The sequence below is a fragment of the Montipora foliosa genome, chromosome 11 (assembly GCF_036669935.1).
Source record: "Montipora foliosa isolate CH-2021 chromosome 11, ASM3666993v2, whole genome shotgun sequence".
Classification (NCBI taxonomy): Eukaryota; Metazoa; Cnidaria; class Anthozoa; order Scleractinia; family Acroporidae; genus Montipora; species Montipora foliosa.
The window spans coordinates 36,525,737-36,550,196 of NC_090879.1; positions in this window are offsets into that span (position 1 = coordinate 36,525,737).

Below are 24,460 nucleotides of genomic sequence, written 5' to 3' on the forward strand. Positions count from 1 at the left end.
ATAAGAAAATGGAAGTTCAGAAATTTTCCAACAAGATACATGAACAACGGCATTTCTAAGGTATGCTTCACACTTGTGACATAACATAACATGGAGATAACAATATACATGTATGGTTATGTCATTATGTTCCTATTGTGTTTATATGTTGTGTTGTTCACACTGATAACATAAATCACCAAGAGGTGGTCTCCAAAATTGCTAGAAAACTTAAAAATATGTACTGAAGCTATGGAATTGGTACTTTAATGATCATTGAAAAATGATGTATTTCTAAGGACCTACGGTATATCACAGTATTTTTCCGATTCTCAAATGCATATACAGCTGTACAAGTGTAGCTTATGTGCAACACAGGTGACTTGCAGTGGCATTCTGGTCAAGGGCTTCATATACGCATGAGCCTTTACATTTACTGCATATCGTGGTTCAGCTTGCCCAGATGGAGTGTTGCAAAATGGAAGTGTCATAACATGGCCTCTTCCAGTAGTCTTGAAACGTCGCCATGTTAATCACAAAAGCTACAGCTATCGTGACCAACATATGTCACCTGCTCAAGGACACCAGCTCAGGCTGCAAGATCAAAGTGACCAGAAACAGCCATAACCTTAGATCTCTTCTTTGCTCCACCTGGAAGTGTCACCTCGATTCCTGTTATATCAAAGCATACAATAATTTGAAATATACAGTACAATCCAACTTCTACTTTATGGACAACTCTTTTATACGTAACAAATTCTCACCTCAAAAGAACTCTCGATCGCAGAGTTCATAGGTTCATAGTAAGTTTAGTCTTTTGGCATTATTTAGGTAAACAAAACCGGAATCACATGTGATCAGGCACTCTCCTAACTTGTGCTTCTAAGCTCCGCTGTGTATTTCATCTTTTCGCTTAAATAGTGCGACTCACTCTACTGCTTCGATTGCGTTTGTACATTTACTACACCAGCGACATTACAACACTGAAACATCGGTGCCAGCATTATGTAACAGGTCAAATTTGATTTCAGGTTAATTTTGATTTAAAATCAACTGGGATGAATCTCAATTCGCATTGTTTCTTTCTAATTAGGGCTAGGAAACAAATATACTTGAACTGCTAAACATGGAATCAAATTTGATATGTAGGAATGATATACGACTGTTCTGATCAGTAAACAAGACTGTAGGCCAAACGGCATTCCCATGAAAAGTTTATTGAATGGACAAGATCAAACAAGTACAAGTGCAAGGAAAGGTTACGTTTATACAAACGTTGGCTGTGTAGCACTTATATTTTAAACAGAGTTAACTGAATAGAGTGCAATGTGAAGTGCTGGATTGCTATCAAACGCTTGTTGTTGTTAAACTCTCTGTTGTGAATCGTGTCCTTGAGAGGACATCTTGATACAGACTACTACAATCAGCAAACACACTTTTGCCTTTAAATATCACCTTTCTGGTTTTTCAAAGAATAATTCGCATTCTTAGCAATTTAAAAAAACCAAGAAAGACTTATTGCTGCTCGACGTTTCAGGGTCATCATGACTCAATTATCAAGAGACTAGTTAAATAGCATGGAAATAAGGAAAGGTACAAGATAAGCATAAATTATCAGCTTCAAGAACTCGTTTTAGTGCTTCTCCTAAATCAAATTCTACAGGAAAAAAACAGTCACCAGCAGGCTAGCTTCCGTTCTAAGACCAGGTAACTATATGTGTAATATGGCCAATTGGATCAATGCATTTTCCTTCTACATATGATTAATCTTTTTGATAATGCCAACTTCAATCATGTAAATGATTGTGGTAAACTAATGTGGTTAATTTGGTGATTCCCATCCCTTAATAGAGTCCACTGCTAAGTACATTGAAGCAAAACAGTCTTCAACGACACTACCATTTGGTTGGGATGATGCTTCATGCTTGAAAACCCTAAAGGCTTGTGTTCTCCACTCATATAATGCGGAAAGAATACCTGTACTTTTTAATACAGTTATTCTCTTGTTATCCAGCATTTAGGTTAAAGGACATAAACCAGTCACTACTCGTCTCTACCCAGTGCGCTATCAGTTATACCCAACTTCCAGACCATACACACAAACACAAAAGAGAGACAGGCAATGTACTGGCTAGGTATTCAGTATTTCCCACTCATCAAAATGCACATTGCCCAAATGTCACTTGCCCCAGCAACTGGGAAAAACTGACCGACTACGAAAAGAAGCAGCACACTCGCACAAATTGCGAGGCTTGTTATATTCATCAGTTCCCTTTTCAATCTTTATTTCCCACGTGGAATAACCAAGAAAACGCTATTACACAACAAGGAATTCACAAGACCATTAAGAGTCGTGTCCTCAAACCATCATTCTGTGGAAATGTGAAGGTTATAAAAAAGGTTCTAAAAACAGTCACCACAGATTTATGACAAAATCAATGCCCCATTTAAAAATACATTTGGGGTAACATTTGCGAAAGCACAAACCAATGTCGCTACGTTAGGTCTTCAAGACAAAAGATCACATGCTGAAATGAAAAAGGAGAGCTGTATCCAAGAGAAATGGTCAGAAAAGGACTGCAACACCATGCTTTCTACTAGGCAGACGTACAGCCAGCGACAGGAATAGTGGCTGCCAATTTTCTTCGAAAGTCCACAAGATGCAGAACAAAGGGCCAATAAAAGGAAGCAACAGGAAGAAAATGGCCAACGTAAAAAGAAAAGACACTCTCGAAGGCCACAGGATCTTGACTTTGCAAGGATGAGCTCCTGGCAAAAGTAAACACAATGAGGGATGGAGAAAGGGTGAGGAAAACAAACAAACAACCGCTTTTTTAAATTCTATCTCATAAACCGTAACCTCTGGTACTGACATGAAGAACGAACCTAGTCTGCCTGGAGTGGTGTCACAATCATTGAACCGTAACTGCTTGAAGGGAGTTGACGTGTTTTTAATCGCTTCGTGTTCTGTCAAAAATTTTGCTTTTTTTTCCGCTGTCTCAGATAAGTGTTTTTTCCTTTTTCCCTTTAGTTTCCTTTGCTGGAAGTAAATCGAGTTTTGTACGAGTTACTTGTTTCTATTGAGACTAGAATGACCTTGTTATGGCGTTCTTTGATCCTGAATTGGTGAACACGTGTGTCCACCATTTTGGAAACTCTTCGCCTCCAGTTGTGGTATTTAGCTTTTGAGGCCTCCTCTGGCATTGCCATTTTGTCGTTGGATGGAAATTCTGTTATTTGAGTTTGTAAAATACAAATAAAAGGTGACGTGAACTATGTAATAGTCACGTTTATGGAAAATTCACCTAGAATGTGCTCGTGTAGGCATTCGCGTTAGTACCACGTGACATCTGTTAGCCAGCTTTAACCGTACGAATTCCATTGTCAGTACATTTCAAAGGAGAAGTGATCTATTTTATAGTCACATTTATCGCAAGTTCACCTAGAATAACGTTGTTAAGGCATTCACCATTCATGGTGTTATCTAGTCGAGGTGCCTTTGACCTCCCAAGGCATCCATAAGAGCAGACCTGGGATCTGGTCGCCATGAGGCAAACCTTGGTAGCTGAACAGTGAGAGCTGTGGTATCCAAATCAGTGCTTAATGAGAAACTGTCTGGCAAAGCCTATCAAACAGCTTAAAGTTAAGTTGCCATTTAGTATCAGAATAATGCTTTCAAGACAGAGTCTGCATCTACGTTAGTAGAGCCTGCAGTAGCCTGCTTTTAGCTTCTCTTAGATCATGTTCGAGGCAAGTGACTCCATTGTGGGCACTTAACAGCCAGCCAGAGAGTGGTCTGCTATCCTCTATGATTGTTGACCAGGCTTCAGTGAATCAAACCGCAATTTTGGCAGGTCTTAAACATCTTAAAGGCAGTTTTGTCGACTGACACTGCCTATCAATTTGATACCAGTTATGCCTGTCAGGCTGACGAGGTTAATCGTGATAACAGTCCATCTCTTGTTATTGTGAAGATGTTGATGCTCTCGCAGTTCAAGAGAAGGAGGTACCCTTATCAAGCGATTTGGACTCTCAGCGGACAGAAGTGCGTTGCTGTGGCAGCCAGTTGTTTATTGTCACTGCTGTCAAGGGTCCTAAAGTCATTGCAAATGATGTCAGAGATTGCGATAAAACTGTCTGTAGGTAATCCCTGAGGAACAAATTGTGACAATAATGAAATGCCACTGCACACCAAAGAATGGCGAGGTATTCATACCAACGTGTGAACGTAGTATCTGAAATAAAATCCCTGGTTAAGCTTATTGTGTTACGTTTTTGATCCACACAAGTCACATTGTTAGCCTCCATTTATAGCCAATCGGAAGTGGCAGATTGGTTGCTTTAAACTCGAGCCACTAAGGAAGTTTTAACTTCATGCTTAGATGGTCTGGCTTTGGCTATGACTGCTAACTACGAGTTGAATCAGAGGTGTAGGGATACCATGAAAGTTCATTTTACAATGAATTTGCCTGGGGTTCATCAGTTGTTCTAGTCATGCTGATGAGTTTCTGTTTGGCGGAGAAACTGCTAAGAGAGTTAGAATAATAGCAGAATTTAAAAACTACGTCTGTTTTCAGTTAGTATGAGTTTATTGCTATGCACAGTGTCCTCAATTAGTGTCCTGGTGCTAAGAATTTGTCACTTAAATAATGTTCATTATTAATAAGGGGGTTTGCAAGTATCCATCCTCAGGGCGGACCAAGGTTTAACCCTTATTCTGCTTGAGGCTGTTTTCCGAGGGGTAGGTGCTTATGAGGTCGTGGTACCCAATGGGGTAATGTTACTTCCCCATCTGTCCAGCCAGACAGGCCAAGGTCCTTTCCCGAGGCAACCAACAATTTTGATATGCATGTCCAGATGAGGAAGTCCACAGTTTGTTAAGCAACCAGGCACAACTGAAATTTGCTTTTCTGAGTGGCTGAAGGTCTCCTCAGGTCCAGAAATCTTGGACTATGTAGAACGTTGTCACATAAAATTTACATATGATCCTTCTGAGAGAACGCACTTTTAATGTTCATCGGTAGTTTGTTATGTCTAGGATGTTTTCTCAAGCTAGAGGAACTTTGCGTGATCCGAGGTCACTGCATGAACTCAGGGAACACTTGGCCTATTTTACCAAATTGGGTGGATGGTTCGCACTGTTAGCTTTCGGCATTTTAAGTTGAATCCAGTCAATGCAGTACGCATTTTGCTTACCCCGTGGGGAGCTTATTTGGCCGTCTTAGTTTTTAAAACTTGCCTATTATACTTGCAGCTCGTTGCCTTAGAGAACAGGAAATTCTTTAAGTTTCCTTTTAAGAGCAGCACTATGAATGTAAATCCTTACTCACGAGTTTGACTTCTCTTCCTCGGGAATTTTCACCAAGGTTATGGAACATCCCCTGGCGGTCCTTAGGCATAAGGGACTTTCAGTGAGTTTGCTTCTCTGGTAGTTGGTTTTATATTGCAGGGAAAGGATGTTCTTGGTTGCTTTCACGCTATGTGAAAGTCAGTTCAATTATCATCAAAACTGTTTTGACCCCTACAATTGCAAAGGGAATCACTTTCTAGGTTCTCACTCTAGATTCTGACTTGATGAGGGTGTAACTATCCAATAAAAAGAAAGGGAAGCTGAAACTCTCGAGTTTCGAAGCTCTCAGTGAGAAGGAGTTTACTATTCGCTTTGTTGTTCAGGTTATCAGAAAGGTATTGTCTATCACTACCAGGGGTCCAATTTGGCAATTTACATTACAGTTATTTAAGACGGGATGAATTTCTAGCTGTGGCCCATAATACAGGGGTTTATGATGCCCTCGTGTCTTTATTTTGCTCAGCTAGGGCACTGAGTTACAAATGTGGGTTGAGAATGCCGCCAGGCGTTTCGTTACATTGGTCATCCACTAGTGGTTTATATTTTTTCAAACTGATGCGAGTAGTAGCTGGGGCATTACCTGTGCAACTAATGTTTCTTGCAGTCTCGGGAGCAGGAATCGCTGCACAGTTATTCTAATTCCCAAATGTTTGGGTAAGATAGAGGCCGACCAGGCCAATGGCATCCTAGTAGTGCCAGCATGGGCCACTCAGGCTTAGTGTACTCGAGTACTACCAATAATGGGTCAGCAGCCTTTGGTCTGGACTCCAGGCAGGTCTGGTCCACCCGTCTGCTAGTAGCACGCACAGAGTGCAAAATCAGCTCAAGTTGATTGCATGGGCCATTATCTGGGTATTCTATCAGAAGTGACGCTTTTCTGAGTACGTTCCCGAGGTGTTGTTCTACTCAGAGACACTACAGCATTTATCCTTTGAAATTGGCTGTATTCTGTAGTCAGAGGGAGTTCCCTCCACGCTCCCCTGATCTAGCCCTTCTTTTTAGAATTCTTATATAGGGAAGATATTGTTCATGTCACTTATGGTCATTAATGTCCCAACCAGAGCCTCGCTGGCGGTCGAAACAAAGGCTCCTTTGGTCCTGTGGATGGCACATTTGAATAACAAGGGTAATTTTTGTAAACAGATAACTCCCATATACCGAGTTCCCTCTGTCATTCGGCACTGATCACTGCTACATCAGTACATGTACTCTCAGGCAATACATAACATTATGATTCATTAATGTATTTATGTTGCGTTTTATTATTTTTTAGAGCAAAATTGAAAGTGGTGAGTTTGTTCTTGGTGAAATGATTGTCCCCCAAACATTCAAAAAGGTGTTGCTGACAATGGAAGGTGAAGTCAAGACTGAAAGGTTTACTGTGTCTGGTGATTCCTCTCCTAGAAATAAGGACATGCATGCTTAAAAAGCAAGAATCACTGGGTATACTACTAGTTCAAAATGATGACTACTATATTGCCATGACAAATTCTGAAGTCAGAACCGGGCGTCCAGACAACTAACACCTAAGACCTAAGACCAGGAAAATTTAAAGACCCGGAAAACTAAGACCCTTTTCATTTTAGTTGTCACAGCAAAAACCCTGGCCCGTTTAAAAAGGCGCAAAAATATAATAAATAAATGCGAAGGAAGTCAGGAATAAATCACGCGCGAAGCAGTAAATAATTCGTAGAAAACACCGGCACCAAAAAACCCTCTATTCCTGAAAGAAATATTTTGTATATCAAAAAAATTAAGTTCGATTTTGAGACGACAATACAGCTTTATGATGACAGCGTTGGGAGAAAGTCTAGTGGCACTTGATAATTCTTCACGCCACAACTGACAATGTCATGCCAGGAGAGTCAAGGCCGCATGACAATGCGGCATTTCATCAGAAAGGAAAAAAATCGTTGTTCTAAAATGACTCGCCTGAAACTGAACGAATCGTTCATTTATTCTTCAGAAATTATTGGAAGTCAGGTGTTACGTCCTCTTGGAAATCAACGGCGGGTACTCTGTCGTGAGCCAACGTAAACAAATTCAAAGGTCAACAGGGTCACATGTCCTTTTTGGAGGGAGGTTTGGTCAATTCTACGAATCTGCTGTTATAGAATGTCTTTCAAATTCCCTACAATTAAGAGAAAATACCACGTGTCTCATGTTTGGCCAAGGATCTCCCTTCCTTCTGCTGGAATGATCTGGTCGACAAAGATGAGATTGGCAGAGGTAGTTTTGGTTCTGTTTTTGTGGCGAAGTACACTGCAAATGGCGCTGACGACATTGTCATAAAAAAAAACTCTTGGCCGCTGAAGAAGAAGAAGAAAAACGCCTGTTCTGTAAGGAGGCAAAAATCCTTCACAAGATCCAGCATCCGAATGTAGTAGAATTCAAGCGAATCTGCTTCACTCCAACAGCCATCATGTTGGAATATTTATGTTTTGACATTGCACAATTTGGAATCGAAGAAAAAGTCAACGCGTTGGAGCAATTTCTTCATTTCATCGACGCCCAAGATATTGTCGATGATTTTCCTCTTTAGCAGAAGATTGTACATCACATTTGTCAGGGAATTTCCTACTTGCATGCAACAGGCATCACACACCGTGACCTAAAACCTGCAAATATTTTAGTGTCAAACGGTCACTACTCATCGTTGGACTCCAGAAGTCAAAAAGCTTCTTTCATTACTTCCTGGTTTATTTGTTTCAGTTTGAAGTGCTACTGGATCCTACTTGCAACCTTGTTACATTCCCTTCCATGTGGAACAACCTCTTGAAGCAATGCTGGGTAAAATGTCTGGAACAAACCATGAAACGGCCTTTAGGGTTGAAATTTTTCACTGTAAACAAAGGAAAGCCTTCCATTTCGTTAGAAGACCCTTGTTTGCTGGCGACCAATGCAGAGAAATTTCGGACGCAGGACTCGATCCATTGCTACAGCCTTGGGCAACACAGCGGATCATAATGGCGCAAGACCACGCCAGAAACAACAGCTACTCTATAGTTTTTCACGGATTTAAACATCTTTTTTAACAGAAAAGATATTAGAGGTTGGTCGTGACTATGACGTCAGTTCCGTTCTCGACCCAGTCCTCCTTTCAAACAAGGACTACTCTAATTTAAGTAATGGCGGACGGTTTGAGCACAAAGTTACAGTCACATATATCATATTTCACTTGGGAATTTTGACTTAAGGTTTGGCACAATTACTATTTTGCTGATTTAGTTTTGATATCCAGGGAGATCACAGAAAGTGTATTTTTCTCGCAGTAGCAATTAACTTTTTAAATTTTAGTGGCTTTTTAAATCTATTTAGGTCCAATTTCTCCTGTGATAATCAACGTGAAAGAGTACATGTGTTCAAGACAGAGGAAAGAAATAGGACAAAGAAAAAGATAGTTCCAACGACATTGTAGAGGATATTAGTACCGGAAGAGGCCAAACTAGTGCCAATGATTGTGAGGGTGTAAATGGAAGCGTGGATTCTAATGGTTTTGAAGATTGCATAAGCAAGAGCACTTTAGATCTAGATGAGGCAGATGACAGGAATGTAGGGCCGGATGACGAATCAAAAGGAAGAGGAAAGCAAACTGAAGAAAGCAGATTTCCTCCCTTGCATTCAGGTATAAGGAGGCTTCCTGATTCTCGTAAAAACATCGGGTGGAATGACAAGAATGAGCACCACAGTGATTGCAGTGACGAAGAGGTTATGATAGTTGACTCCTCAGAGGAGGATTTTGATGCAGGGTCTTTGCCAGGGACAAAAAACAACTAGGTACGTAAATGCAAGGCGACACTGTTGGCTCGATAATTGGAGGTAACCTGCATAAAAAATGATCGGGCAGTGATAAGGTTTCAGCTTTTCTTAGGTTACATCTCTTATGCCATTTTCCTTCCCACCTAGGAAATTGGAAGTTTGTAATAGATTTGTTACTTATCCTACATTTCAGATTTCACGTACTTTTTCCTCAACTCACCCGGATGTTAAGGACAGTGGCTGGTGAAATAATAACCACAGTTATAGAAAGAGTGTGAACATTGCCTCCTCCCCACTTCCCTGGGAGAATAATTTATGCGTGCACATGGTATTCGTTCCAGCCAGTCAGCAGTGAACTTTATTTCAACTTTAGGGGAGTAATATTTCTCCACTGTTGTATTCATCTTTGTGCTTTACCTTTGGCTCTATGATCTTTTAGTTGTTTGTGCGAATTGTTTGCCCATGTCTACATTATAAATGAGTGATGGCATCGACTGATCGATTGTACACATTTCTAGGTATCGCATGGCCAGAAACGGATGCATGCTGAGAATGGTATTCTGTCAGATGAAGATGACTTCTCTGAAGTCGAAGAAGGAAGAAAACGGAGCCAGATCACGTTGAAGTACACACTACAAGGAACAAATCATGTCTAAGTTGATAGTGTTACTTGGAAACATGTGTTTGAGATACGTCCCTTTTCTTGTAGGAAAATACTTCCTCTCCAAATCATCACAGTGAATATTGAATATAACAACGACTCTGATCTCCCCATATTTCAGAGAGGGAAGAGGGAACGGTACACTGTGCAAGAGGCGACACGCCTTCTCTTAAGCAGTGAGGGGGAACAAAAGTGTTAAAAAACACCACTAAAAGTAAGGAAAAACTTGTCCTTTCTCGTCGATGTTAGCGTTGGGACGACATGAAAGGTGACATGAATGGAACTTATTCTAAGGTGCTACGTATTGGAACTTGGACTCTCGACGTTGCTGACGATCACAAGGATTTTCACATTATACAGAAGAAGAAAATCCCCCTCACCAATGACAGTCAACTGCACCTTAACGTTAATTCCAAAAAGAATGCATTTGGGCTATGTTGGTCTATTTTCTTTTTGACAGATAAGACAGGTAAAATGCTGCACGATACAAGAATCTCTTGTTGAAGTGTAAACGCACCAAGGAGGCCAAGGAGGCCCCAGTCTTCATCGGGCCGACTTTTCTGCATTATAATAAAACAAAAACTGTGTACAGGAAGATAGCATCCACTGTTTGTGCAAGCTGCCCGGAATTCTCAAGGAAAGGTCGTGGGTATATGACAGATGTAGAAAAGGCTTTGCATGATGCATTAGGAGAGACCATGACGAAGGCTAGAGGCCTGAGATGCTTCAACCACTTCAAGGAAAACTGCAAGTCTAAATTGAAGTCTGTGGGAGTAAACAATAAACAAGACCAAACGTTCTTTGTAAAGTGCATGTTTGGAAATAGCCCCAACTCTATCCTGGAGGCTGAGGACAAAAATGAGTTAAACTTGCGACTGAGTGAAGCGAAAACTGTTCTAGAGGACGAAGAGAGAAGGATAACAGGGAAAACGAAAGAAGGATGAAGACATCGATGGTTGCTAAAGCTAGAAGGAAAGCAGGAATGCCTTGCAATGCTGATGGAAAGCCATTACGCAGCTATACGAACATGGCAGAAAGCGTGAATAACAAACTGACCAGGCAAAAGGAAGTGATCACTAGAAAAGATAAAAGTAAAAACAACCTAACGAAGTTGGATTTTGTCCAGAATGTGTGGGAAGAAGTTGATCGCCAACAACAACTGGAACTGAGCAAAGCGGTTAGTGGAATAGGCGAAGAATACGAGCTTGCAGATATTGCAAACTATCTAGAAGTTCCACCAGATGAATGGTTTGAGTGGTCTGAACCAAAACGAGCTCACTTACATTAACAAGTTTAATGAAATGAGCATCAAAGAAGTTAAACAAGGAAAGTCCATCCCTGAGTTTACGGAGCAGTATGGTATCCAGGAAAGCCGTCAGGTCGAGTTTAAGGAGTTTCCTGGGTAGATAGATGCCCTCCACTAAGGGACTGATTGACATCATCAAAATGGGGGCAGAGCAACTGCCTAAGAGTCCGAATTCAGTGCAAAGAATGCAAACTCTCACTCTGGCTCCTATGTCAGTGAAGTATCTTGTGGCCACTTCCGACAATAAAACGGTGATGTACGAATGCAAAGTTCAAAAAGACCATGTAACCTGCAGTTGTCCATGTTTTAAGTATAACTCGCTTTGCAAGCACAGTCTCTGTGTCTCCCAAACCGTTGGTATGTTGAAAAAGCATGTCGACCATGCCGTCATCAAATTGAACACTTCAAAGAGATCCCGAAGTCACCTTGTTGTGCCAGAAAAAAATCACAATAATGGAGGCGGTAATCACAATAATGCGTGGCGACAGCGGAGACATGAAAAAAACCGTTCCTCGTCTGCGCCATCAAATCCTTTCACAAAAATTCATCATAACAACAGGCCGCTTAAAGTTTGCGTCTTGTGTGATGAAATCAAAGCCTTGGCTTGCACACAATGTGGCAAAGAGTTTCCTTGCCGCCAAATGGTTATACCATTCGAAATTGTGTTATCCCATGAAGAAAAATGGATGTGCCCGGATGTTAACAATCCAGGTATCAAGCTTCCTTCTTCCAAGTACACAATAGAATTCTATTGTGTAGATGGCAGCTGCATTAGAACAAGGTTTCCATATTTTGACCCAGGACTTTACATGGGAGCTAGCCTATCGGTGGAGCAGAGATTAAAGAACTCACACAAGCTTCAAAAAGATCAACTTGGATTTAACTTGATTGCTTGAACATGACCTAACTTGTTTTTGGTACTTATATTTTTTAGGGTGGAACTCGGGGACCTCTGTTAGAAAGTCTGAGCATGTTCGTTCTGTTCTGAAAATCTGAAAATATTTTGATTTCAATCCATAAGCAAATTTATATGTAGTAAATTAAGAGCTTCTGCCTGAGAGACTGGCGCAGACTTGGAAATAAAGGTCGGCCGATTTCGCTTAAATTTGATACACAAAGTACTTATGTCGACTTATGTAATACGCCAAAGTTTTAGCCTCAACAACTTTTTTTAGCCGAGTTCTGGATATCAGCCCCTCAGGGGTCCCCAGAGGCTGATTTTCAGTGCAATTTTGGCCACTTTTAAATCTCTCTTTTAGCAACATGAAATTAATTTCAGGCGAAAACAAAACCATCTTTGTAAAGCCCTATCCTTAGGTTTTTATGGGTGAGAACATTAGCTCAAGGAACTTTTTTGCTAGCCTGTGGCTCTTACCACAACTTGGTCCTATTTGAAGCATATGGGAAGCAACCGGAAACGGCCTGTTTTTCAGACCATATATTTTCCATGCCCATGTTTTATATCTTGAGGTCTTAGTATCCCGGCAAAGTTTAGCCTTTTGTTTAGTAATATCAAGAAAAAAATACTAACGTTGAGGCCTTTTTACCACAAAACACTTTAAGAGAATTTACCCTCTACGCACTTCAGGTCAAAGTCTTAATTCTTTATTAGCTTTAATTTTCAGACACCAGCTCCACATTTAACAAGAAAAGTAATCAAAATACAACGGAACAAGTTGTTTACTGGGTACATAAGTTTGATGGGAAAGGGTGGGTAAAACAAAACTCTATTTATGGGACTCTGCCTTGCTTCCATGGCAACCTTGTTTTGTCAATCACAATTACCCAACGTTTGGGATTTCTCGTCTAATTGTTAAGTTTTTATTGACGTTTTCACCTTTCTTGTGACAAACATAATGTTTTGTACCTTTAGTACCTCTTCACTACTCTTTTAATGTTACTGTAATTGCCAAAAGTCAGCTTTTGACTTCATGGAATAGTCATATTAAATCCAGACTCGTGGATTTAATATGACGGATGTTTTGGTATTTATGGTATTCTAACGTCACGTGCATTAATAGCTGATTATTCGCTAGTTACCGGGGCCCAGCTGCAGGCTGGCACTGGTCGTAAAATGCAGACGGTTTCTGTAGTATATCGCTGACTTGCGATATATCGCGGGCTCGTTACTTTTGGGAGTGCTCGCTGGCTCATTGAAATCTTATCCGCCATTTTGAAAAGCACGAGACATGGAGGACAGTCAAGAGAAAGACTATAGCTTTTTGGGGAACGACACGTTTCCCACCTTTACGATGCACTAGTTTATGAGTGGAAATTTAAGAGTGACTATTTGGAGAGACAGATTTACGAGCGATCATGTATGTCAACTTCTTTTCAAAAGGTGCACTGTATACTCATGGTTTTGATTTTCCAAGAGACTAAATTGTGAAATCCAGACTTTCGCTACTCTGCCTTTCAAAAGCACTCAAATGGACTCAAATGAAACAAATTCGCTTACAGACTGAATAGATTTAATTAGTTTAATTAATAGATAAAAGTAAAAGTAAAGTGGTGCATTTATATAGCGCCCTTATCACAACGTCTCAAAGGCGCTTTACAATGATCAATTTACCCCCAGCAGACTGGAAGCATATACAGGCGCAAATTGCAGCCGCTCCTAAGCAGTCCATGCATGCTGGTACTCATTTTACCGACCTCGGGAGGATGGAAAGCTGAGTGAACTTTAGCGGGAAAGAAGGTCGCCAAATATTCCAGTTCTCGGCAGAACCGGGAATGGAACCCGGGACCTTACGTTTGGAAGGCAGAGATCTTACCACTGCGCCAACCCCTCCGCCATCTGATCGCAGATAGTTTCTTTTCTCGCAAATAAACAAAGCAGCCGGCAAGGTGTCCACTTTCTTTTGAAAGTGCTGGCCATTTATTTCTTCCACGATGCATTTTGTTGATTTAGGACAGATTAAAGTCCACATTACATTCGGATTCTACACAAAAAGGAACTGGCATAGTACGTTAGCGGGCTAGAATCTGGATCGGGCAGTCCTGGTTTCTAGGGCGTTGACATGTCGTCTTGGGAAGGCAATTTTCTTTAACAGTGTCTCTCTTCACCCAGATGTATAAATGGGCACCAGTGATTATTATCCTGTCCAGGAAAGAAGAGCAGTAACCAATTTAAGCTCCAGCAGGTACAAGCGAGCACTAGGCCTTGTGACGACTTACCTTATCACCTACAGCATGCATAATGGCCCTCCAGGGCGATTACCGCCTAGGTTGCTTCTTATTACCGAAACCAGAGTTATGGGTCAGCAATTGGCGGCCAAAACGGACCGTGTTGGACGTCCTTATCAATCATTTACAACATACGTGAGCCATTTACACTGGGGCACTGGGTATGAATAAATATTCAGTAAACAAATCATGCCATTGAGGTTCTCATACAAGTTCTATCATAATCATTCTCTGCAATATCAAGGAGACGAATCTGCACGAGAAAACAACTGAAATCCAAGTCAGTCATAGCCAGCAAACTACAATGACCTCGTCACGTTCGGTATTAATCGACCTGTGTATATCTAACTCGCAACGACGCACTTGCAACCAATTTATGGCTGGGGCTAAAGTTTCTAATGTTACCTCACTTTTAAGGGATTGTAGGAAAGGGTCATGTCTGTAAAAGTGAAGCCAGGTAAGCGTTTTTTGTAAGTGAATTTATCCAGACACTTTGCAAATAGACTGGAAGAGTGACTGCAATTTGTGTTAGATGATTAGCTTTAATTATATTCGAAATTTCTTAAAGGTTCAAAACGATTCTCAAGTAGTGTCACGACAGATGTTGTGGTTGCATTTAAAGAGACCGATAAGTTCTTTTTTCTTCAGAAAATATTAAAACCCAAACAGGTGGGTTATAGTACTACTGAATGGAACTACAAAGCTTGCTTATATCCTGATTTAATTAGCGCTAACCTTATTACTACAGGCCACAGACGTGATACCTTGAACGAGTTGAACAAAATAGATAAACTTAACATTGCAGTTTGGACGAAAAAGATGCAATTTTGCATTGTGATTTACCGGGAAGAGATGTGTTGTTAGGTAAACAAAGAGTTTTCGCAGCAGCTCTATTGTCTGTAATTTTCAAGACTTCTTCCAAGAAATTTATAACCGCTGTCGGACCACTATCTGATCGGTCCTAAAACAATCACATAAAAATTTGTTATTAACGGCAAGTCTTTTCGGTGACAATTAACTTCAGAGTTTCTTTTAACCATAACTTGGAAGGAAAAAAGATAATCGAAATTAAACGGCTGCTTTTTGCACACACACTTTGTTGAAACTTTAACCGGAAGTGGCCTGGTTAGCCATCTTCTCCTAAGTTTTTTTCTTAGTAAAAAGCCTCAACCTTAGTATTTTTTTCTTGATATTACTAAACTAAGGGCTGACCTTTGCAGGGATACTAAGACCTCAAGATATAAAACATGGGCATGGAAAATATTTGGTCTGAAAAACAGGCCGTTTCCGGTTGCTTCTCATATGCTTCAAATATGACCAAGTTGTGGTAACAGCCACAGGCTAGCGAAAAATTTCCATGAGCTAATGTTCTCACCCATAAAAGCCTAAGGATAGGGCTTTACAAAGATGGTTTTCTTTTTGCCTGAAATTAATTTCATGTTGCTAAAAGAGAGATCTAAATGTGGCCAAAATTGCACTGAAAATCAGCCTCTGGGGACCCCTGAGGGGCTGATATCTAGAACTCGCCTAAAAAAAGGCATTTGAAGCTGAAACTTTGGCATATTACATAAGTCGACATAAGTACTTTGTGTACCAATTTTAAGCAAAATCGGCCGACCTTCATTTCTAAGTCTGCCCTCTCAGGCAGAAGCTCTTACAGGTTCTCATTTTAAAACCCTCCATAACATTGCCATGTGATTCTTGCAGAGATCTTTAAACCGTGTACCATTCCTTCGGGACAAGGCCTAACTGACACCCATAATTTCCTCAATTTTTGAATAAGCTCAGCAAAATTTCAGAGATGTTTATGCGACTGCAAGAGGAGGTTCGTCTTTATCATAGAACCGAATAAGCCTTTGATCGTTAAATTAAATATGCTTTACATGATTACCTTTGTTACCTTTTAATTCAATGTACAGACGCCAAGTTAGAGCTTCCTGCTTTCCACCCCTCTCAGTCCCAATCTGTTGACCTTTGAATTTGTTTACATGGGCTCACGACAGAGGTCGATCAAAGAAAAACCTGTCATTGATTTCCAACAGGACATAACACCTGGCTGCCAATAATTTCCGAAGAACAAATGAACAATTTGTTCAGTTACAGGCGAGCCATTTTAGAACAACAATTTTTTTTTCCTAGCTGATGAAATGCGGGATTGTCATGCAGCCTTGACTCGCCTGGCGTGACATTTGTGGTTGTGGCGTGCAAAATTATAAAGCGCCGCTAGATTTCCTCCCAACGCTGTCATTATAAAGCCTTATTGTCGTCTCAAAAGCGAACTTAATTTTTTTGATATGCAAACTATTTCTTTCAGGAATAGAGGGTTTTTTGGTGCCGTTCTTTTGTATGGCTTATTTACTGCTTAGTGCGTGATTTATTCCTGACTTCCTTCACATTTATTTATCATATTTTTGCGCCTTTTTAAACGGCCCAGGGATTGCTGTGAGAACAAAAATGAAAAGGGTCTTAGTTTTCCGGACACCCAGTCAGAACCAGACTTATGCAGCTTGGCGAGGATACAAGCACAGGGGAAGAAAGCGAAATTGAGGCCAAAGAGCGACTCAGCGCAATGGAATGAAAACAGCACCTTATGATTTGCGGTGACAACTCAACCTTGCTCAACCACGGTCACCTTCTACTGAAAGTTAGTTCAGTTTATGATGAGGCCCTTTATTTCACCAATGAAGAAATGAACGCTAAGGGCAAAGAAGATATAAATGTGCAGTCTATAGTTGAAAGATCTCATGTTTATATCCTGGGGAGATGCGGGTCCTCTGAAGTTGATCGGCTAGCCTACATTAACACCAGAAAGGACTGTTTACAGAGTCTGGATATCAAAATCACCACATTAAATGGTGTAGAGATCACTGACATAGTGGGTTTTTTTCACAGTGACGGCCCCCAGCAACAATTTGAGGCTGGTGAACAGAAAGGTGGAAATGCTGGATGTGCCAGTTGTAGTGGTAATGAAAAGATGTACAAAGATCTTGCAGTTTCTCTTTCACGACCTCACCTTACTCTCTCAGAGCGGCTAAAGGAAGTTGGTCCTGCTGGAAAAAAACAAAAGGAATGCCGGTTTAAAACCATTTAAAGATCTTCGTTTAGAAGAGTTGAGAGATGAATGCAGAGCCCGGGGCCTTGAAACCAAAAGAACAAAAGAAAGAGCTTCAGGAAATTTTGAAAGAAGAGGTTGGTGAAATTCAATGGGTGCCTGCAGTGATGTTCTTTGACTAAGAGAAAACACTAGCGCACCTTGCTTTAGGTAAGCATTGCATACTGTCCAATACAAATGTTGTACATATCAACAAATAGGTGTGGAGTAAACTGTATGATTTTTTTGTCAGCCTATGTTACAGCATATAACGCAATATAATTTATGACGACTGTTACTCACCTACAGAGCCTCTACACGATGTTAAAAAACATATTGCCAATGTTCTCACTGAATTGCCTTCACACCTGGAAAAAGACGAAAAAATTGCATTTCAGGATATCGTTGAGTGCTAATTTGGTGGAAAGGAAAAGCTACGTGGCAGTGATTATCGACTTGCAGCTGTCACTAAACCACATAAGTCTCATTTAATGCATACTATACTTATGACACACACACACACACACGCAAACACCGCTTTCCTAAGCCTCAAGAGTATCACATTAGACTAAGAACAATACACAAGGTACAAGAATATCAGACTGATAGAATATTTACATATTTGCCCCACTTCGAGTAGTGAACAGGGAGTCGATCAACGTTTGACTTGGCAATCATTGTCTCAAGTTGATATGCTATATTAATTTTTGCGATAAATACCCTAATTCGGGGTAACTTTTTGTTGCATCTACAAGAGTACAGATATTGTCTCGCTAACAAAAAGATATGGTTTACATATAATTCATCTTTGCAAGAGAATATCCCAAAATCTTAACACCTTGATCACCAAGCCATTTAATTACTTCTGTCCAGAAACTCTCGGAATAGTTACAATATACAAGAATGTGCTCAAAGGTCTCACCCGCATCTCCACAAAAAGAACACGCTGGAGATAGATAAATGCCAATCTTATGAAGAAATACATTTGTGGTTAGACACTTATTCAGGACTTTGTACTAAAATTCATGTAATTTCGTGTAAGAAGTGACACGAAAAGGCAGGCTATATATTTTTTTCCAATCCAAGTTGTCACCCGGAAATTGATGATTAAACCTTAACTGAGCAGTCGGCGGAGTGATTACTCTACTCCGAAGCTCTTTGTTAATAGTCTTAGACACAACAGACTTTATCTGAACTATTTCGCTCCTGAAAATCAGTTTGCACTGATCCTGTATAACAAATGGTTCGTTGCAAATACCGCAAGCAGACGTTTTGAGTTTTCATGTCATTCCAAAGGAATGGCGTCGATCACAGCCATAAGCCTAAAAGCTTCCAGTGGTGAGATATTAAGCTCTCTTAACTTACTTTTAATAATAAAATCATTATTTTCATCTAGTAAGTCCCCAAGTGTAAGAATACCTTTTTCTTGCAACGTTTAAAAATAAAAGGATTTTCCATCAATGCAAATTAATTTATTGTTCCATAAAATAATGTTTGAAACTGATTCGACTGTGTGAGATATTTGAATGGAATCATAATTTGCTGCTGAACACTTAGCAAAGCAATTCAAACATTCTTCATAGAATGTTGGTAACCTTATAGGCAGTTTAATTTTTTAATGTCAAAATTACAACATAAAATCATTTTATCTCCAACTGGCTGTAAGTAATTTAATAAAATAGTTTCTTGCAACAAAGTATTTTCTGAGTTTCAATTATAGCTTCCAAATGCGGCGCTTTGAGTCCCCCATTTTCAATGTCATTTATAATCGCAGAACACTTGACTCTATCTTTACCTTTCCAGATAAAATCATAAATTATCGTATTCGAATTCTTCAAAAATTCCTTGTCAAAGCATAACAAGCTGACTCGATAGAGAAAAATGAACGTTTTGACAATTTGGATTCTGCCAATAATGGTGAGGTCTCGCCATCTCCAAATTTGTAGCTTTTGTTTCATAGCGTTAAATAGTTCCTCAAAATTCAGCTTTTTTTTAACCGTTTATCGTATGTAAAATGCACTCCAAGTATCTTAACGAATTTTTTAAACACAGTAACGCTCTGGGACTTGATACAATTTAATGCTGTAGTTTGGGCACAATTACCTAGTAACAACATCTCTGTCTTTTCTTCATTCAACTTAAGTCCAGAACATTTTCCGAAACGTTCTACAACATCTAAACATTGTGTCAAAGAATGGTTGTTCCTTACAAAGCCACTCAGATCATCTGCGAACAGTCCAAGTTTAATCTCTTCGTTATCCACCGGAATAACCTGAATGTCATTATTACAACGTATGCTAATACACAAAATTTCTAAAACCATAATGAAAAGATAGGCTGATAGGGGATCGCCCTGCCTGACTCCCCGCTCGACAGTAAACGACGAGGTCGAGTAGCCATTGTTTAGGACACAACTGGAAATATTATTGTACAAGGTTACATTGAATAAACGAAGAACCAAAGCCAAATGCAGATGAAGTGTGAAAGAAGAATTTCCTATTTACAGTATCAAACGCTTTCTGAAAGTCCATGCAGATTATCTTCCATCAATACGACACTTTTCCGTGAAATCCATAACGTCCTCTATGGTTCTTACAGCATCAAAAGTCGTTCTAACTTTAACATATACGCATTGATTGTGATGGATTACATAAGGAAGAACCTTCTCCAATCTTTTGGCAATGGCTTTTGATCCTATTTTTACATCTACGTTAATCAGCGAGATTGGTCTCCAGTTTGACAAATAAGAAAAGCAAGAAAAGATGGCCACTGACTTCAACATCAGCATGTTTGGTCACCAAACATTTACCGTTTGGACAGGCCTTAATATTTAGTTAGAGCCGTTTTCAATTGACTGTCAAAAGTAATCAGGCAATTACTTTGGTCTTGGTTTTGGTTTTGGTTTTACCAAGGTTTGAGATTGGCTGAGTAGTCTAATTAGTAAGTTATTGGTTTGGTTTTGGTTTTACCACACTCAATTGAAAAGTGCTTTAATTGTCAGCTTCGAATATTATATTTCTAGCTTTGTTATTGGTTCACTCTAGTCTGGATCTGAGTCATTATCCTCAAGTTTACCAAATACACCCCCGTATCCAGGGTTTCGTTCCCCTGGACCAGTGGTTGTGAAATAAACAACCCTGTGACATTTAAAATGTCACATGGCAACAGGGTGAAGAATTTTTTTCACTAAGAAATTGATAACGTCCAAAATATATTATTACAGCTGATAAGAGTGGGCTTATGAGAGAGAGGATGTGGCTGGAAAGAGAAAAGAAAAATGAAAACAAGGGGGTGGATCCCAAAGTACAGCAGAAAAGAAAGCACCCTGAAGAAGATAAAGAAAACCAGAAAAGGAAGAAAAAGAAGCAGGAGTCAACAGAAAGTGATAAAGAAAAAGAGCAGAATGCCAACAGGAAGAACAGGAAGAAGAACGTCAGAAGATGATGCTGGAAGCAAGAAAGGCCCAGCCTATAAGTCGATGGGTTGCTTCTACCACAGCAAATACAGATGACGATGAGGTTACCATTGTAAATGATCCGCCCAGTCCCACCTTCACACCCAAGTGCTTCTTCGAAACAGTTCTTTAAACCGATCACCAATGATTTCAGCCCATACAGCTTACTCATCAGACAGAACCCCAAACACAATGTACATGTAAGGCTACCGAAATGAAATGGGGTCAACTGAAATCGGGATGCACAGTTGTAGCTAGTACTTGTTATAGACAGAAATGTAGCATTAGTGAGGGGTACTTTGCTTCACTGAACAAATTAAAGATTAGCTTTTCAATTATCATAGGTTGTTTTTATCCGGGAAAATTGGACTGATACCCAGGTATTTCCCCTGGCTCTGGATAATTATTTATATCTCTCTATAGTCTATGGTTCTATTTAGAGATGACACTAAATGGAATTTAGTGACTCTCATGAATTCTAAGCAGTTAATTGTGTTCTAAAAATATGTAGTACATGTATGAGCAGCTTCAGCTAGTGATAACAGCAGATCATTTTCTTTAACGCCACAGTAAAAGCAAAAACAGCTGCTGAACTAATAAATAACAGACCAAGAGCTGGAGTTGTGGACAACACATTGGCTACAGAATGCAGCCAATTACAATAAAAACATTAAATATTTTACTTAAGTTATATTTGCATGGTGTATTGTTTATTTATTTGTTTGTTTGATTGTTTTTAAAAGATCTCTACTAGATGCCACTGTTAACGAAAAGTAATGAGTCAAGGAAGGTTAATTATGCATTCTTCGTACACATAACTTGATTTTAATTATATTCATTTGGAGTCAGCTGTAAACGTGCTTCGGTAATTAAGTTTCAGTGCAAACCACCACTATAAAACCTAACATGTAGATATCACAAACACTAAAATAAACTTCTGTTTTTTTATTTACAGATGGTAGAAGTCATGGAGGGGTCAGGGGTGTTCTGGTACCCTCATCAACGGGCTTACTGCTCAGCTTTTAAGTCTAGGTCTGGATATATCAATGCTGCTATCGCCATATTCTTTTCTAAAGAAACCCTTGCAATCTCAAATGTAAAGGGCAAGGGCAAAAAAAGCAAAAATGGTGAGGCACACAAGCCATTAACACCCATCATAATTGATGCGCTTATTGGTAAGTAGTACAACACTAAATTATTTTATTCAGATCTAGAAATAAATAAAAAAAATACAGTCACAGGTATCTCTAATTCTCGATAAAAAAAAGCATAAAGAACTTCATTAGGACACAAATTACCGGAATCCCAGTAGTTTCCAATGTGTCCCATTACAATAAACCTGGTTGGAAACTTCCCCAAAAAGTGGTTTAACATAGCTCTATAGCATAACAAAGTAGTTAGTTTTCTATTCTTGGCCAAAGCAGAGATAAGCCACCAGTAAATGGAAAATTTAGATGAAACTGAACTGAGAAGGTATTGATTTTAAATCAAGCAGACCCCAAAGAACACCTAACAACTGACTACCTGCACTTAAGCGATTCTTGTGATTGATAGGTGTAGTTGATTAAGACAACATTCCACATCTAATTTTGGGTGTTGATGTTCATGGTATTACAAGTATAACTGAACTTTAACTTTTTTTTCAGGTAAAGTCTGTTCAAGTCTCCTCTGCCAAGTCAGATAATGCAGAAGATCAATATGAAATGTGTTGAAGCAAGGAGACCCCAGAGAGTACGAGAGCAAAGACCAGAATGAACAATTTTTATAATTTAAACTGTTTAATTTGAAGAGTGACTCATTCAGTTTCATAGTGTTGATCAAGAAGAAATATAACATAGTGTTGATCGAAAAGAAAAATAAGATTTTCATAGCTCGCAACTGTGGACAATGTGACAGGATTTTCTCAGATCACGTGTGAAGAATCAAACTGCTTCAAGTTCAAATTTTTAACTGCAGTTTTATCGCTCCAGTGATTTTGATAGTATCATTCTTGGTTTTTTGTTTATTTTTTAGATGCAATTAAAGATGGTTTGAAGAATATGATGTTCTGACCACTACTTGTTGATCACCTTCAATATTCCTTTCAGCTTATACAGTTTCAAGAGTATTATCTGAATCATATGATAAAGATTTCCGTCTGAATTCAAAGGTCTCCATAGTATTCCCATACAAGATGTTATCTTTGCTGAATGCTACGGGAATGATATGGTACTTTAGAGAAGGCCATAGCAATCCCATAGAGAATGGTCCACGTACTCCAGGGTCACCATGGGAATGGTATGGGATTATTGCATATCATCCCTCTAATAAATACTATGGGGAATAAATGGAACTTTACGAAATACGTAGCTCTCTCATATGAATGTTCAGCCATGATATGGCATCACTATGGGACTGAACCATGTCATTCCCATACCAGATCCTATGGGAAATGTATGGAAGTTTACGAAATACGTAGAAATTCCATAGTGAAAGACAGTAGAACACACTTGCAATTATGGGTTCAATAAGGGTTCAATAAGGGAGCAAAGACTTATCGTCAGAGCTTACAAAAGCACGATTCAGCATTGTAATGTTTAGTACATATTTCCTCCATGCACTCCCACAATTCAATGACATTTACCTTCCAGGAACAAAATAGCATGCTCGCGGGCCTTGAGCAGAAAATCATCATTTTTGTCGCCTGAAGCGATGTCTATTTCACTGGCCGGGGACGACATCCTCTTCAGCAGGTAGACTTGCACAAAGTTGTCCATCTTTATCAGTTTCTTCGTTTGGCACTATCAAGGAGTCAACATTTGACAGTGGCTTTGCGCACCCTTTGTGTATGTCATAGTGTTTTCTCCTAATTTGCTGGTAAAAGCTTATTGCATTTTGTATAAACTTTCTTGCAATCTGGCGTACGGCCAAGACCACAAATAAGTTTAAAATCGCCGTCTGAAAGAACTAGCTTAAAGTGAAACAGAAGTATTTGCAGCAATATCACACTAAATACGCAGAAGGAAAAGACACATCGCCACATGTTTGTTTGAAAATCGAAAGAACAAAAATGCCATGAAAAGCCCAAAAGCATAATGTGTGTTCTTAGGCAATAAAAACATTGGAAAAGCCCACCAAAATTTTCCCGCCTCGCTTTGACCATGATGCAAAGAAAGACAAGATGGCCGGCTTTACCAGGGAAGATTTAATGGACCTTTCAGCAAAGGATGTAGCGGTTAAACTGGGAGAAGTTGGTTTACCTAAATCGCTTACCGAAGCTTTGCATGGCAAGTGTTGTATTTATTTCATCTTTTTCTTGTTGTTGAATATTACTGTGCTTCGATTTACCAACCGCGAAGAGGATTAAAGGATCAACATTGCTCCTCCTGGATGCAGAATATATCAACTACGAGCTGAACGAATCGTCTGTTGAAGACAGGATACATTTACGAAATTTTCTTGGTGAAATGTAAGTTTTTGAAGTCTACATTTTTTAAATAAGCTTTCAAAATTACAGCAAAAGTAAAACAATGTCACTTTTGCCGCCATTTCTGATCTGACATATCATTTGTAGATAGCTCATAATAACTGATTGCCATGGGAGTTCTCCTGAATCGGATTGAATTAATGGTAATTATAAAATCGTTTTCATGCACCTAGCAATCAATTTGCAAATCTGTAATTATCTGTGTTTT